This window comes from Rhinoderma darwinii, chromosome 5 (genome assembly GCF_050947455.1).
Source record: "Rhinoderma darwinii isolate aRhiDar2 chromosome 5, aRhiDar2.hap1, whole genome shotgun sequence".
In the NCBI taxonomy this organism is placed as follows: Eukaryota; Metazoa; Chordata; class Amphibia; order Anura; family Rhinodermatidae; genus Rhinoderma; species Rhinoderma darwinii.
The window spans coordinates 245,239,812-245,255,274 of NC_134691.1; positions in this window are offsets into that span (position 1 = coordinate 245,239,812).

The following is a 15,463-nucleotide window of genomic DNA, read 5'->3' on the forward strand; positions in this document are numbered from 1 at the left end:
CGTGTGGCCTCGCTTCCAGAAGTACTGGGTGCCCCCCCTTCTTGGTCCCTAAAGATTAGGTTCTTGATAATCACCTCTTGAAATTCCAGGAAAGTTCCCGTCTGGCCTGCACATCGACGTAGCACGTACGCATTGTACAAAGCCATCTGTATGATGTGCACGGTCAGCTTCTTATACCACACCGCATAGCGCTGTAGGGCTTCAGGGCTTGATCTTACAAGTCCATCCCTCCCATGTACCTATTGTAGTCCAGGATGCAGTCTGGTTTGGGGGTGGCCTTTCCTTCATATATCCTAAACCTGTAGGTATACCCTGATGCACTCTCACAGCTTATACATCTTCACGCCATACCTTGCCCTCTTACCCGGCAGGTACTCGCGGAATTGAACCCTCCCTTTAAAATGTACCAGGGACTCATCAATAGAAATACACTTCTCGGGGGTGTATGCTTGGGAAAACCGGGCACTGGAACGGTCTAATAGGGGTCTCCGTTTATACAAACGGTCAAAACTGGGGTCATCTCGGGGTGGGCACGGCTCATTTCTGGAGTTGCTTTGAGGGGCCCATATATTAGAAACCCCTATCAAACACCCCATTTTAGAAACTAGACCCCTCAAAGTATTCACAACAGCATTTAGAAAGTTTATGAACCCTTTAGGTGTTTCACAAAAATTTAGAGCAAAGTAGAGGTGAAATTTACATATTTTTTTTTGTCAGAAAATCCTCTTTATACCATTTTTTTTATAACACAAAAGGATTTATCAGAGAAACGCAACTTAATACGTATTGCCCAGATTCTGCCGTTTTTAGAAATATCCCACATGTGGCCCTAGTGCGGTAATGGACTGAAGCACCGGCCTCCGAAGCAAAGGCGCACCTAGTGGATTTTGAGGCCTCTTTTTTATTAGGCACCATGTCCAGTTTGAAGAGGTCTTGTGGTGCCAAAACATTTGGAACCCCCCAAAAGTGACCCCAATTTGGAAACTAGACCCCTTGAGGAATGCATTGTAGTTTTCTTGGGGTGCATGCAGCTTTTTGATCAGTTTTTATTCTATTTTTAGGTGGCGTGGTGACTAAAAAACAGCAATTCTACTATTCTTTTTTTATTCTTTTTTTTTTTACAGCGTTCACCATGCGCTATAAATGACATATTCACTTTATTCTGCGGGGCGATACGATTACGGTGATACCATATGTTTATAGTTTTTTTTTATGTCTTATGGCGTTTGCACAATAAAATACGTTTTGTAAACAATCATTCACTTTTTGTGTTACCTTATTCTAAGAGCCATAACGTTTTTATTTTTCAATCAATAAAGCCGTGCGAGGACTTATTTTTTGCGTAACAAACTGTAGTTTAGATCAGTACCATTTTTAGGTACATGCGACTTTTTTATCTCTTTTTATTCCATTTTTTGGGAGGTGAAGTGACCAAAGAATTGTGATTGTGGTACGGTTTATTATTATTTTATTTTACGGCGTTCACCGTGCGGGTTAAATAATGAAATAATTTTGTAGTTCAGGCCATTACGGACGCGGCGATACCAATTATGTATAGTTTATTTGTTTATATATTTTTATTAATAATAAAGGACTGATAAGGGAAAAGGGGGGATTTTTACTTTTATTACTTTTAAATCTTTTATTTTCTTATTTTTACACATCTTTTTTTAACTTTTTTTTTACTTTATTACTTTGTCCCACTAGGGGACATGAGGGAAGGAGGCCCTGATCGCTATTCTAATGCACTGCACTACATGCGTAGTGCAGTGTATTAGAACTGTCAGCTACTCACTGACAGCAAGCATAGTGGGTCCTGACTTCGTCAGGACCCACTAGGCTTCCGTCTATGGCATAGCCGGACGCCATTGTTTGGTGTCCGGTTGCCATAGTCACCATCGCCGGCCGCTATCACGTAGCAGGCCGGCGATGGCAGCTTAACCCCTAAAAAGCCGCGATCTCTATAGAACGCGGCTTTTAAGGGGTTAATCAGCGGGGACACAGCGATCGGTCCCCGCTGTAGGAGCTGTGACAGCTGCTGAACAAGACAGCAGCGTCACAGCTCCTGTATGTGTCGGGAGGACGGCCGAAACGGCCGTTACTCCCGAGACGTACTATTACGTCATGGAGCGCGAACGATACAGCTGCCATGACGTAATAGTACGTCAAGGAGCGGGAAGGGGTTAAGGTCTGGAGACTGGCTAGGCCACTCCATGACCTTAATGTGCTTCTTTTTGAGCCACTCCTTTGTTGCCTTGGCTGTATGTTTCGGGTAAATGTCGTGCTGGAAGACCCAGCCACGAGCCATTTTTAATGTCCTGGTGGAGGGAAGGAGGATGTCACTCAGGATTTGACGGTACATGGCTCCATCCATTCTCCCATTGATGCGGTGAAGTAGTCCTGTGCTCTTAGCAGAGAAACACCCCCAAAACATAATGTTTCCACCTCCATGCTTGACAGTGGGGACGGTGTTCTTTGGATCATAGGCAGCATTTCTCTTCCTCCAAAAACGGCAAGTTGAGTTAATGCCAAAGAGCTCAATTTTAGTCTCATCTGACCACAGCACCTTCTCCCAATCACTCTCAGAATCATCCAGATGTTCATTTGCAAACTTCAGACGGGCCTGTACATGTGCCTTCTTGAGCAGGGGGACCTTGCGGGCACTGCAGGATTTTAATCCATTACGGCGTAATGTGTTACCAATGGTTTTCTTGGTGACTGTGGTCCCAGCTGCCTTGAGATCATTAACAAGTTTCCCCCGTGTAGTTTTCGGCTGAGCTCTCACCTTCCTCAGGATCAAGGATACCCCACGATGTGAGATTTTGCATGGAGCCCCAGATCGATGTCGTTTGACAGTCATTTTGATGTCTTCCATTTTCTTACTATTGCACCAACAGTTGTCTCCTTCTCACCTAGCGTCTTACTTATGGTTTTGTAGCCCATTCCAGCCTTGTGCAGGTCTATGATCTTGTCCCTGACATCCTTAGAAAGCTCTTTGGTCTTGCCCATGTTGTAGAGGATAGAGTCAGACTGATTAATTGAGTCTGTGGACAGGAGTCTTTTATACAGTTGACCATGTAAGACAGCTGTCTTTAATGCAGGCACCAAGTTGATTTGGAGCGTGTAACTGGTCTGGAGGAGGCTGAACTCTTAATGGTTGGTAGGGGATCAAATACTTATTTCTCTGTGCACAATGCAAATAAATATATATAATTTTGACAATGTCATTTTTTTTTTTTAATATAATCTATCTCTCACTGGTAAAATGAACCTAGCCTAAAAATTCTAGACTGTTCATGACTTTGACAGTGGGCAAACTTACAAAATCAGCAAGGGATCAAATACTTATTTCCTCCACTGTACCCTGATGTACTCCGCCCAGCTTACATATACCCTGATGTACTCCGCCCAGCTTACATATACCCTGATGTACTCCGCCCAGTTTACATATGCCCCCACATTATAAGATAAAATACCACTAAAACACCAAGCAAAATCTGCGCTTCAAAAGCCAAATGGTGGTCCAACTGAGCCTGGCCGTGTACACAAACGGCAATTTATGACCATATATGGGGTATTACTGTATTCTGGAGAACCCGCTTAACAATTTATGGGATGTGTGTCTACGGTGGTACAAGCTGGGCACAACACATTTGGCACTGAAATGGCATATCTGTGGAAAACAGCAATTTTCAATCTGCAACATCTATTGTTTACTCATTTTTGCAAAACACTTGTGCGGTCAAAATGCTCACTACACCCCTAGATAAATTCTTTGAGGGATCTAGTTTCCAAAACGGGGTAATTTATCGGGGGTACCACTGTACTGGTACTATAGCTCAATGCAACATGGGGTCAAAAAACGAATCTTGTAAAATCTCCACTCCAAATACTAAATGGTGCTCCTTCCCTTTAGAGCCTTGCTGTGTGTCCAAATAGCAGTTTATGACCACATGTGGGGTATTTCCGTACTCTGAAGAAGTTGCTTTACTAATGTTATGGTGCTTTTTTTCCTTTATTTGATGAGAAAATGAAAGATTTTGAACCAATGCTGCGTCTTATTGGAAAATAATGGAATTTTTCATTTTCACTGCCCATTTCTAATAAAATATATGAGACACCTGTGGGGTCAAAATGCTCACTGCACCCCTAGATGAATTCCTCAATGGGTGTAGTTTGCCAAATGGAGTCACTTTTTTTGCACTGTACTGGTACCTTAGGAGCTTTACAAATGCGACATGGTGCCGAGAAATCAAACTAGCAAAATCTGTACTCCAAAAGCTAAATTGCGTGCCATCCCTTCTGAGTACTGCTGCTTGCCCAAACAGCAGTTTATGACCACATGTTGGGTATTTCCGTACTCTGGAGAAGTTGCTTTACAAATATTATGGTGCTTTTCATCATTTATTTGTTGAAAAAAATGTAAATTTTGAGGTAAAGCTACATCTTATTGGAAAATAATGGGATTTTTCATTTTCACTGCCCAATTCTAATGAAATCTATGAAACACCTGTGGGGTCAAAATGCTCACTACACCCCTAGATTAATTCCTAAATGGGTGTAGTTTGCCAAATGGAGTCACTTTTGGGTAGTTTCCACTGTACTGCTACCTAAGGGGCTTTGCAAAAGCGACATGGCGCAGAAAAAACAATCCAGCAAAATCTGCTCTCCAAAAGCCAAATGGCGCTCCTTCCCTTCTGAGCCGTGATGTGTATTCATACAGTACTTTATTACCACATATGGGGTATTTCCGTACTCTGGAGAAGTTGCTTTACAAATGTTACAGTGATTTTTCTCCTTTATTTGATGAGAAAATGAAACATTTTTACCTAAAGCTACGTCTTAGTGGGAAAAAATGACATTTTTCATGTTTACTGCCCAACTCTAAAGAAATATATGAAACACCTGGGGGGTCAAAATGCTCACTACACCCCTAGTTGAATTCCTTTAGGGGTGTAGTTTACCAAATGGAGTCACTTTTGGGGGGTTAACACTGTACTGGTACCTTAGGATCTTTACAAATACGACATGGTGCAAAGAAATCAAACCAGCAAAATCTGTACTCCAAAAGCTAAATGGCGTGCCTTCCCTTCTGAGACCTGCCGCTTCCTAAAACAGCAGTTTATGACCACATGTTTGGTATTTCCGTACTCTGCAGAAGTTGCTTTACAAATGTTGGGGTGCTTTTCATCATTTATTTGTTGAAAAAAATAAAAATTTTGAGGTAAAGCTACATCTTATTGGAAAATAATGTAATTTTTAATTTTCTCTGCCCAATTCTAATGAAATCTATGAAACACCTGTGTGGTCAAAATGCTCACTGCACCCCTAGATTAATTCCTCAAGTGGTGTAGTTTCCTAAATGGAGTCACTTTTGGGGGGTTTCCACTGTACTGGTACCTTAGGAGCTTTACAAATGTGACATGGTGCAGAGAAACCAATCCAGCAAAATCAGCGCTCCAAAAGCTAAATGGCGTGCCTTCCCTTCCGAGTCCTGCCGCTTGCCCAAACAGCAGTTTATGACCATATGTTTGGTATATCTGTACTCTGGAGAAGTTGCTTTACAAATTTTGGGGTGCTTTTCCTCATTTATTTGTTGAAAAAAAATTTGCGTTATAGCTACATCTTATTGGAAAATAATGTAATTTTTCATTTTCACTGCACAATTCTAATGAAATCTATGAAACACCTGTGGGGTCAAAATGCTCACTACACCGCTAGATGAATTGCTCAAGTGGTATAGTTTCCAAAATGGGGTCTTTTTTGGGGTGTTTCCTTTATTTTTGCACCACAAGACCTCTTCTAACCTGACATGGTGCCTGAAATATAATTTAAGAAAAGGAAGGCCCAAAAATCCTCTAGGTGCTCCTTTGCTTCTGGGGCTTTTGTTTCAGGCCCGTAGCACACTAAGGCCACATGTGAGATATTTCTAAAAACTTCAGAATCAGGGCAATAAATATTCAGTTGTGTTTCTCTGGTAAAAACCTTCAGTATTACAGGAAAAATGTATTAAAATGGAATTTCTGCAAAAAAAAAATGAAATTTGCAAATTTCCCTCCACTTTGTTTTAATTCCTGTGAAACGCATAAAGGGTTAAGAAACTTTCTAAATGCTGTTTTGAATACTTTAAGGGGTGCAGTTTTTAAAATGGGGTGATTTGTGGGGTTCCTAATATATAAGGCTCTCAAAGCTACTTCAGATCTGAACTAATCCCTAAAAAAATAGGCTTTTGAAATTTTCTTGAAAATTTGAGAAATTGCTGCTAAACTTATAAGCCTTGTAACCTCATAGAAAAATAAAAGGATGTTCAAAAAATGATGCCAATCTAAACTAGACATATGGGAAATGTTAGCTAGTAACTATTTTGTGTGGTATAACCATCTGTCTTACAAGCAGATACATTTGAATTTAGAAAATGCAAATTTTTTGCAAATTTTCTCTAAATTTTGGTGTTTTTCACACAAAAATATTGAATATATCGACCAAATTTTTTCACTAACTTAAAGTACAATATGTCACGAGAAAACATTCTCAGAATCGCTTGGACAGGTAAAAGCATTCCCGAGTTATTACCACATAAACTAACACACGTCAGATTTAAAAAATGAGGCTGTGTCATTTGGTCCAAAAGTGGCTGGGTCCTGAAGGGGTTAATCTGGATTGAGAAAAACATCTCACACCAAACAGTACACAAACTAATTTGCTCCTCCGAATAGTACAGTGACTCTTATCAAAAGCTATGCTGGTATACACATACTATTCATATCAACATTCATATCAACATTCATTGACACACTCTTCTATAGTTCTGCTTTTTGCTATTAGTTTATGGTCTTTTAACCAGCCAGGATTTTGTTCTATGAAAGTTTTTCATCTTGAACTATATAAACATTCCTTTTGACATTCCTGATCAATTTAACATTCTGTCAGAACCTTCTACCGCCTCCTATGGTTGGCAATTAACTCTTTCCACTGTTCTTCATCTAACGTACCATTACTTCCTATCTTCATTTGTTTAACCCCTTCCCGCCATTTGTCGTACGTATAGATAGTGGTAATGGGGAGTTGGTTACAGGGGATCAAGAGAAGGCAGAGTTACTAAATGGGTTCTTTAGCTCTGTATATACAACAGAAGAAAGAGCAGCTGATGCCAGTGCTGTTAATATATCAGTTCATATACTGAATTGGATGAATGTAGATATGGTCCAAGCTAAAATAAATAAAATATTAGCTCCTATGTGTAGAAATTTTTACCTTCCCTTTTCCCGTCCCTTGTTTGAACTTAATGGACATGTGTCTTTTTTCAGCCGTACTAACTATGTAACTATGTAACTATGTATATACGTCAAGGAAAGCCAGTGATTCCAGCAAAATTCGTATACTTATGACAAATGCATGGCACCGGTTCAGAATCTGAGTCGGTGCCATCATTCCCGAATGTCAGCTGCATCTTACAGCAAACATCCTGCTGTAATGGCGGGGACCGAAGTTAGCTTCGATCCCCGCCATTAACCCCTTAAATGCAGCCATCACATGCGATCGCTGCATTTAAGGTGTTTGCAGCTCATCGACACCCCAGCAATGAAATCGCTGGGGTGTCGGTGGCTGCAATGGCAACTGGAGGCTTAAAGGAAGAGTGTCATCACAAATTATTTTTTTATATGTTAAAGATGTTAGTGCTTTATTAAAAACGTTTATATTTATTTGTGTGTTTGTGTTTTACTTTTTCTTATTTTTACACTTTTTCTTCCCTATGGGGGCTGCCATTTTTTGTTCCATTTCTGTATGTGTCGATTAACGACACATACAGACATGGAATACGGCAGCCACAGTCCCATTCACTTCTGTGTACGGCGTCTGTGTGGGAACTGTGCATGCGCCGCTCCCACACAGTCCAATTTGAAATTGGCGCCGTCCGGCGTCATTTTCCTGTGGACCGGAAGTCGCGGCCGGACAGTAATATTCCGGACTTGTGCACTTGGACCAGCGGCAGCAGACGGAGCGGACGGGCCGGAGGGAGCCGCGGCGGCAGGAGCAGGTAAGAGATTTCAATGTATGTTCGTGTTTGTGTGTGTTTACTACTGTATGTAAACCTACTACACTGTGTGTTAGCTCAAAAAATGGCGACGCACAGTGTAGGAGGTTACACCGTTCAAACCCCTCGTTTATCCCGGCACTAGCCAGGATAAAGGAGGGGGGGATGCTGAGAGCTCACTAGAGCGAGGGCTTTTTACCCAATTTTGCAATGCTGCAATTTTGGGAATAGCTCCATCTAGTGACCAGAAATGGGAAATATTATAAATTAGAATTAATTTATAATATTTCCTGACTCGTGAAAAAAATAAAAAAAATTTGAACAATGTTTAATCACCCACACACTAAATGTTTAATTAAAAAAAAAAAACATGTTTTTCTGGCAACACATTCCCTTTAATACTGGCCTCCTGGTGTGCCTAGCACGGAAAACGTTCAGCCCCCGCCCGGCGGGAGATGAGCCGGCGTCATCAGTGGTGGATGTCAGCTGTATGTTACAGTTGATATCCACCTGTAATAACAGGAACTGGAGCTAACTCCGATCCCTGTAATTAACCCTTCAATGCAGCGATCGGATGTGATCGCTGCATCTTTGTGGTTGTTAGCAGATCGGCAGCTGTGCCCTGCATATTGCTATTATGGCAACAGGAGACCTAACAATGGCCTCATGTCTGCCATTACGAAAGCCAATTAGGCCCCACCTTGAGGCGGAGCCTAATCGGCTTGCTGTCAGTGAATGACTGACAGATCTAATACATTGCACTACATAGGTAGTGCAATGTATTAGAAAAAAAATCTGACAGTTGGAGCTTCAAGTCCCCTAGTGGGACTAAAGAAAAGTGTAAAAAAAAAAAAGTTAAAAAACAAAGTTAAAATATAATAAAAGTTGGAAGTAATAAAATAAAACACAATCGCCCTTTTTCCCTTATCAAGTCCTTTATTATTGAAAAAAATAAATAAACCATAAATATTTGGTATCGCTGCAACCGTAATGGCCTAAACGATAGAAATATTATGTTATTAATTCCACGCGGTTTAGGCTATGTTCACACGGGGTATTTTGCAGGAGGAATATCTGCCTCAAAATTCCGTTTGGAAGTTTGAGGCAGATATTCCTCTCCCTGCACGCCGATTTTCGCGGCGATTTTCTCGCCGTTTTTCGCCCGCGGCCATTGAGCGCCGCGGGCATAAAACAGCGCGAAATACGCTTTCTCTGCCTCCCATTGAAGTCAATGGGAGGTCAGAGGCGGAAGCGCCCGAAGATAGGGCCGACGCCTCCCATTGAAATCAATGGGAGGCGTTCTCGGGCCGTTTTTGCCGAGTTTTGACTCGTTTTCCGCGTCAAAAAACTCGGCAAAATACTCCGTGTGAACATAGCCTAAAGACGTAAAAAAAAAACTTAAAAAACAATGCCAGAATTTCGGTTTATTGGTCACTTTGTCCTAAAAGAATTGAAATAAAAAGTGATCAAAAAGTTGCATGTTTCCAAAAATGGCACCTATAAAAACTATAAAGTAATTTTATTGTGGAAAAAGTTGTAAAACATACAAAAGTGCTATAAATTAGGTATCACCGGAATCGTACGGACACGCAGAATAAACATGTAGTTTATAACACATGGTGAACACTGTATCAAAAACCCCTAAAAAAATCGATGCCAGAATTGCTGTTTTTTGGTCACCTAGCCTCTCAAAAAATAGAATAAAAAGCGACTAAAAAGTCTCATGTACCCCAAAATGGTACCAATAATAACTACAGCTCATCTAGCAAAAAAAAAAAAACAGCCCTCATACCACTACGTCTATGAAAAAATAAAATTAGTTAAGGCTCCAATAAGTCAGGAAATAAAAATATGCAGTTGTGCAGATCAGAGGGGAACATTTCATCTGTTTCAAGAGGCGATTTATCGGGGATCTAAAATTAGGGAATCAGGAAGGAGAGGGCCCAAACATATCTGCTAGATATGCCAGGACAACACTTCCCAGCAAAATTCCCCAAAATTGCAGAGTGTGGACCAAAAGGAGGATAAGTAAAGACACCATTTATCAGTGCGACACCGGCCCGTGCAGAAAGGATTCTTCACAGCGTAACACACATCTATGGATTATTTTATTGTTTACCCTAGTATTATACCACCTGACTATGCCCCTGATGTACGCCGCACAGGTTACATGTACCCCCACATTATAAACTGAAATACCTCTAATACTCAAACAAAACTATTACCAAGCAAAATCTACGCTTCAAAAGCCAAATGGCGCTCCCTCCATTCTGAGCCCTACAGTGTGCCCAAACAGCAGTTTACTTCCACACATTTGGCACCGCGACACCCGAGAGAAGCCTTTTAACAATTTTTGGTGTGTGTCTCTCCAGTGGCACAACATATTTGCCACTGAATTGGCATATCTGGGAAAAAAAATTTAATTTTTACTTTGCACCATCCGCAGCGTATTCATTTATGGAGAAGACCTGTGGGGTGAAAATGCTCACTACACCCCTTAATAAATTCCTTGAGGGGTGTAGTTTCTAAAATGGGGTCACTTCTCTGGGGTTTCTTTTATTACTTCACATCAGAGCCCTGCAATTTTGAACCAATACTTTATATGTCGCCAAATTAGGCCTCAATTTCTCTTAGTACTCTTTCACTCCTGAGCCCTGTCAAATTTCCAGGCAAAAGATTAGTGCCCAATGTAGCACTAATGATTCTAAAACTGGGAAACACAGCATAATAATTAGAGAGCTGTCTTGTTAAGGTGGCACAAGCTGGGCACCACATATTGGCATATCTATTGAAAAATCCCATTTTCACTCTGCAATATCGAGTGCACACTAATTTTTGCAAAACACCTGCGGTGTAGTCACCCCTAGTTGAATACCTTGAGGGGTGTAGTTTTCAAAATGGGGTCACTTTTGGGGGGTTTCCACTGTTTTTGTTCCACCGGGGTTTTGCAAATGCTACTTAGTGACCAGAAACCAATCCAGCAAAATCTGAACTCCGAAAGCCAAATGGCGCTCCTTCCCTTCTGAGCCCTGCTGTGTGCCCAGAAATTAGTTTATGACCACATATGGAGTATTGCCATACTCGGGAGAAATTGCTTTACAAATGTTGTGGTTCTTTTTCTCTATTTTTTTAGAAAATGAAAACATTTTTTTTTATTTTCACTGCCTAATTCTAATAAAATCTATAAAACACCTGTGGTGTCAAAATGCTCGCTACACCCCTAGATTAATTCCTCAAGGGGTGTAGTATCCTAAATGGAGTCCCTTTTGGGTAGTTTCCACTATACTGGTACCTTATGGGGCTTTGCAAAAGTGGCATGGTGTCAAGAAACCAATCCAGCAAAATCTGTGCTCCTAAAGCCAAATGGCGCTCCTTCTCTTCTGATCCTTGCCGTGTACGCAAACAGTAGTTTATGACCACATATGGGATATTTCCGTACGCCAGAGAAGTTGCTTTGCAAACTTTGGGGTTCTTTTTTTACTTTATTTGTTGAGAAAATTATTTTTTTTTAGCTAAAGCTACGTCTTATTTGAAGAAAAAGTATTGTTTTTATTTTCACTGCCCAATTCTAATAAATTCTATGAAACACCTGTGGGGTCAAAATGCTCACTACACCCCTAGATGAATTCCTCAAGGGGTGTACTTTCCTAAATGGGGTCACTTTTTTGGTGCTTTCACTGTTTTGTCTCCTCACGGGCTTTGCAAATGCGACACGGCCTCCGCAAACCATTCCTGTTAAATTTGAGCTCCAAAAGCCAAATGGCGCTCTTTCTCTTCTAAGCCCTGCCGTGTGCCCAAACAGCCGTTTATGACCACATGTGGGGTAATGTTTTACTCGGGAGAAATTATTTTATAAATGTTGTGGTGCTTTTTCTCCGTTAGTCCTTGTGGAAACGAGAAAAAAATATCTAAACCTACATTTTCTTTGAAATAATGTAGATTTCCAATTTCACGGCCTACTTCCAATAATTTCTGCAATAAACCTGTAGGGTAAAAATGCTCACTATACCCCTAGATAATTTCCTTAAGGGGTGTAGTTTCCCAAATAGGGTCACTTTTGGGGGATGTCCACTGTTTTGGCACAGCAAGAGCTTTTCAAACCCGACATGGTGCCTAAAATATATTCTAATAAAAAGGAGGCCCAAAATCCTTTGCTTCTGAGGCCGTTGCTTCAGTCCAGTAGCACACTAGGGCCACATGTGGGATATTTTCTAAAACTGCAGAACCTGGGCAATAAATATTGAGTTGTGTTTCTCTGGTAAAATTTTGTGTTACAAAAAAAATTGATTAAAAATGAATTTCTGCAACAACGAAAAATGAAATTTGTAAATTTCACCTCCTGGTTTCATTCCTGTGAAACGCCTAAAGGGTTAAGAAACTTTATGAATGCTGTTTTAAATACTTTGAGGGGTGAAGATTTTAAAATGGGGTGATTGGGGTGATTTTGGGGGGTTTTAATATATAAGGCCCTAAAAGCCACTTCACAACTGAACTCGCCCCTGTAAAAATAGTCTTTTGAAATTTTCTTGAAAATGTGAGAAATTGCTGCTAAAGTTCTAAGCCTTGTAACGTCCTAGAAAAATAAAAGGATGTTCAAAAACTATTTCAATCCAATGTAGACATATGGAGGATGTTAATTAGTGACTAGTTTGTGTGGTATAACTGCCTGTCTTACAAGCAGATACATTTAAACTGAGAAAAATGCTAATTTTTGCAATTTTTTGCTAAATTTTGGTGTTTTTCACAATTAAATACGCAATGTATCGAGCAAATTTTGCAAGTAACATAAAGTTCAATGTGTTATGAGAAAATAAGCTCAGAATCGATTTGATAGGTTAAAGCATTCCGAAGTTATTACCACATAAAGTGAAACATGTCAGATTTTAAAAATGAGGCTCTGTCAGGAAGGTCAAAAGTGGCCAAAGAGGGAAGGGGTTAAACATTCTTTTACAGTTTTTGACTGCTTCTTCACCTTTCTTCAATCGTTCCGCACAAACCCACTCCCATCATTTGAAACATCCTTTTGCAATCTTTCATGCCATTTTTTCCTTTTAAACTCTCTACTATATTGCAGGCTGATACTCATGCCCCCAGATCTCCCCTGAAGGGATCACAGTTTCTTCTTTGTGATCATCTGAGGACCTTACTGTCCTTCACGTTCTAGTGGTTTACCTCTTATATATATACTCCCTTTTATATATATATATATATATATATATATATATATATATATATATATATATATATATATATATATATATATGCAGTCTCATGCAATCTCAGGGACTTTATATCAATTGGGCCGTAGGATATCCTTTCCTTTGGTTCCGAGTTGTTTACCACATCAATATCGCTGTTGCCAGCAGTAAGACTACAAATCCTAACACCAGAGTCCTTCTGTACAATCTATATCAACAAATCTCATACCATTCACACAGGAGTAGGTCACATTCATAGGCATTTGAGTAAGGGCGTTTCTGGGACAATGTGGTAATTATACTATTACGACACCTTTTTACCGGGAGGTTGGAAGTTACACTACTTCAGAACTCTTGGTTCCTAGGTTGTTATTCTACAATGAGGATAATGTTCCCGGGCTAGAAGGAATTTTCCAGTATCGGCCGCTATTGACGTAGTGGAGGCAGTGATCAGAGGGAATGTCGGGGAATGCCCCAATACTATTAGGTCTTCATGGGGCGTCCTCAATACTGTGATATTACCATCTTTTTACTATTCATACTTGAGTTTATCTAATTTCGGTCTGACACAGTACTTGACTGTAATGTATATTGGGACTATAACAGCCTTTCACAATTATTTCCTCTAACTTCTGTCCCACAAAATCTGCCTGAGGGGTAGTGTGCAGATTAATAATGTAGTGTTGTTGTCCTTTCTAAATATAGGTACAACTACCACGGGTTCGGGGGTTTTGGAAGATTTTTACAATTAAGCCTTCTACTGTCTCTTTCGTTTCTATATGTACGCAACAAACACATAGACTGCAGGAATTAGGTGTTAAGTGCAGGTCTCTTGATATGTCCATTTGAGTTGTAGTGCTCGCTGACACTCCTGCTGGAGCCGCTTACCAAAACACAACTCTAGGATAGTGTGCTGCCCATCCAAGATGGCCACAGTCGGGTTGTGTAAGGACTATCCCAACCTCACACTGCGCAACTCTACAAATGTTATAAAAGTTTATCAACGCTCATACATTCATACCAGACCATCTCAGGGACCTGATTCTTACTGGGACCTCTGTGCGGGGATACAATTACCCAGAGTCCTTCTGACAGAGTATTTGAAACAGGTATTGTAACAAAAGGAGTTACTTACCGCGCGGTTATAGTTTCAATGACTCTTCCAGATATTCCGGACTGGTAGACGCTAGGGAATTTTCCTCTGAGAGATCCCGGGTTTCGGCACCATTTAAATTGTCATGGAAGCCCTCTCGCAGGAAGACACCATTTGTCAGAAATACCATGGACTTCCTTTCTTTGTTGAGTGGTTTCCTAATTAATAGTCAGCTTTGAGAATTATATATGGGCCCTCTTTACATCAAATCAGACACAGCAGTCATGAGTTCATGCAAGAATATCTCTGTTTATCACTAGTAAGTATAACAAATATATAGGACAAAACCACAATTATTCAGCAAGATGTGGTTAAGCTATTTCCTGAAATGTACAGAATAAAAGGCGTGGTCAGTCTGAGATGTTTAACCACATACAAAGACAAGTTACGGATGTTACACAAGTTATGTCATGTAAAATAAGATAAACTTGAGACATAGTCATAAAACAATAGATATTGGAGTTACATATAGTAGAATATGAAAAATTAAACAATGGTTCACCCTTCCTTATTAGGGCCTTCTCAGCTTGGCTCACTGAGGTGAATATATATATATCTTCACATGGGGGTTACTCAGGGTTTGACGCTGTACAACTTTGAGGACCAGGTTGTATGCAAAGGAATGTGATGTGAAAGCCACAGTGCACCCACTCCGGCAAAACCGTTAAAAGAGTTTCGGTGAAGCAGAAGGGTCCTTGCACAGCTTTCTCCCTTCTGGCTGGATATTCACTTCTTCTTATGGAGCAGGATAACAGGAACTGGGCTTGAGGCCTATCTTAGTTATTCTCTGAGGAGATGCTCAGGTGGAGCATCCCTCCTCTGGCTATGTCAGGTTGGATTTCTCTAGTTCACCATGGGGGGATGGCAATTTAAGCCAGGAGACTCCTCCCTCAAAAAGTTCCAGAAGCTTCACCCAGAAGCCTCTCTGAGAGAGTGTCACGTGACCAACTCCCTGTTCATTTATACATTACATACACATAAAATCAACCCGTAGATGGTATCAAAGGACAACCATCAAACCCCTAGACACTCAATTACCTTCAGCATGCAAATGGGAGTGGTGTGAATTATAAAATA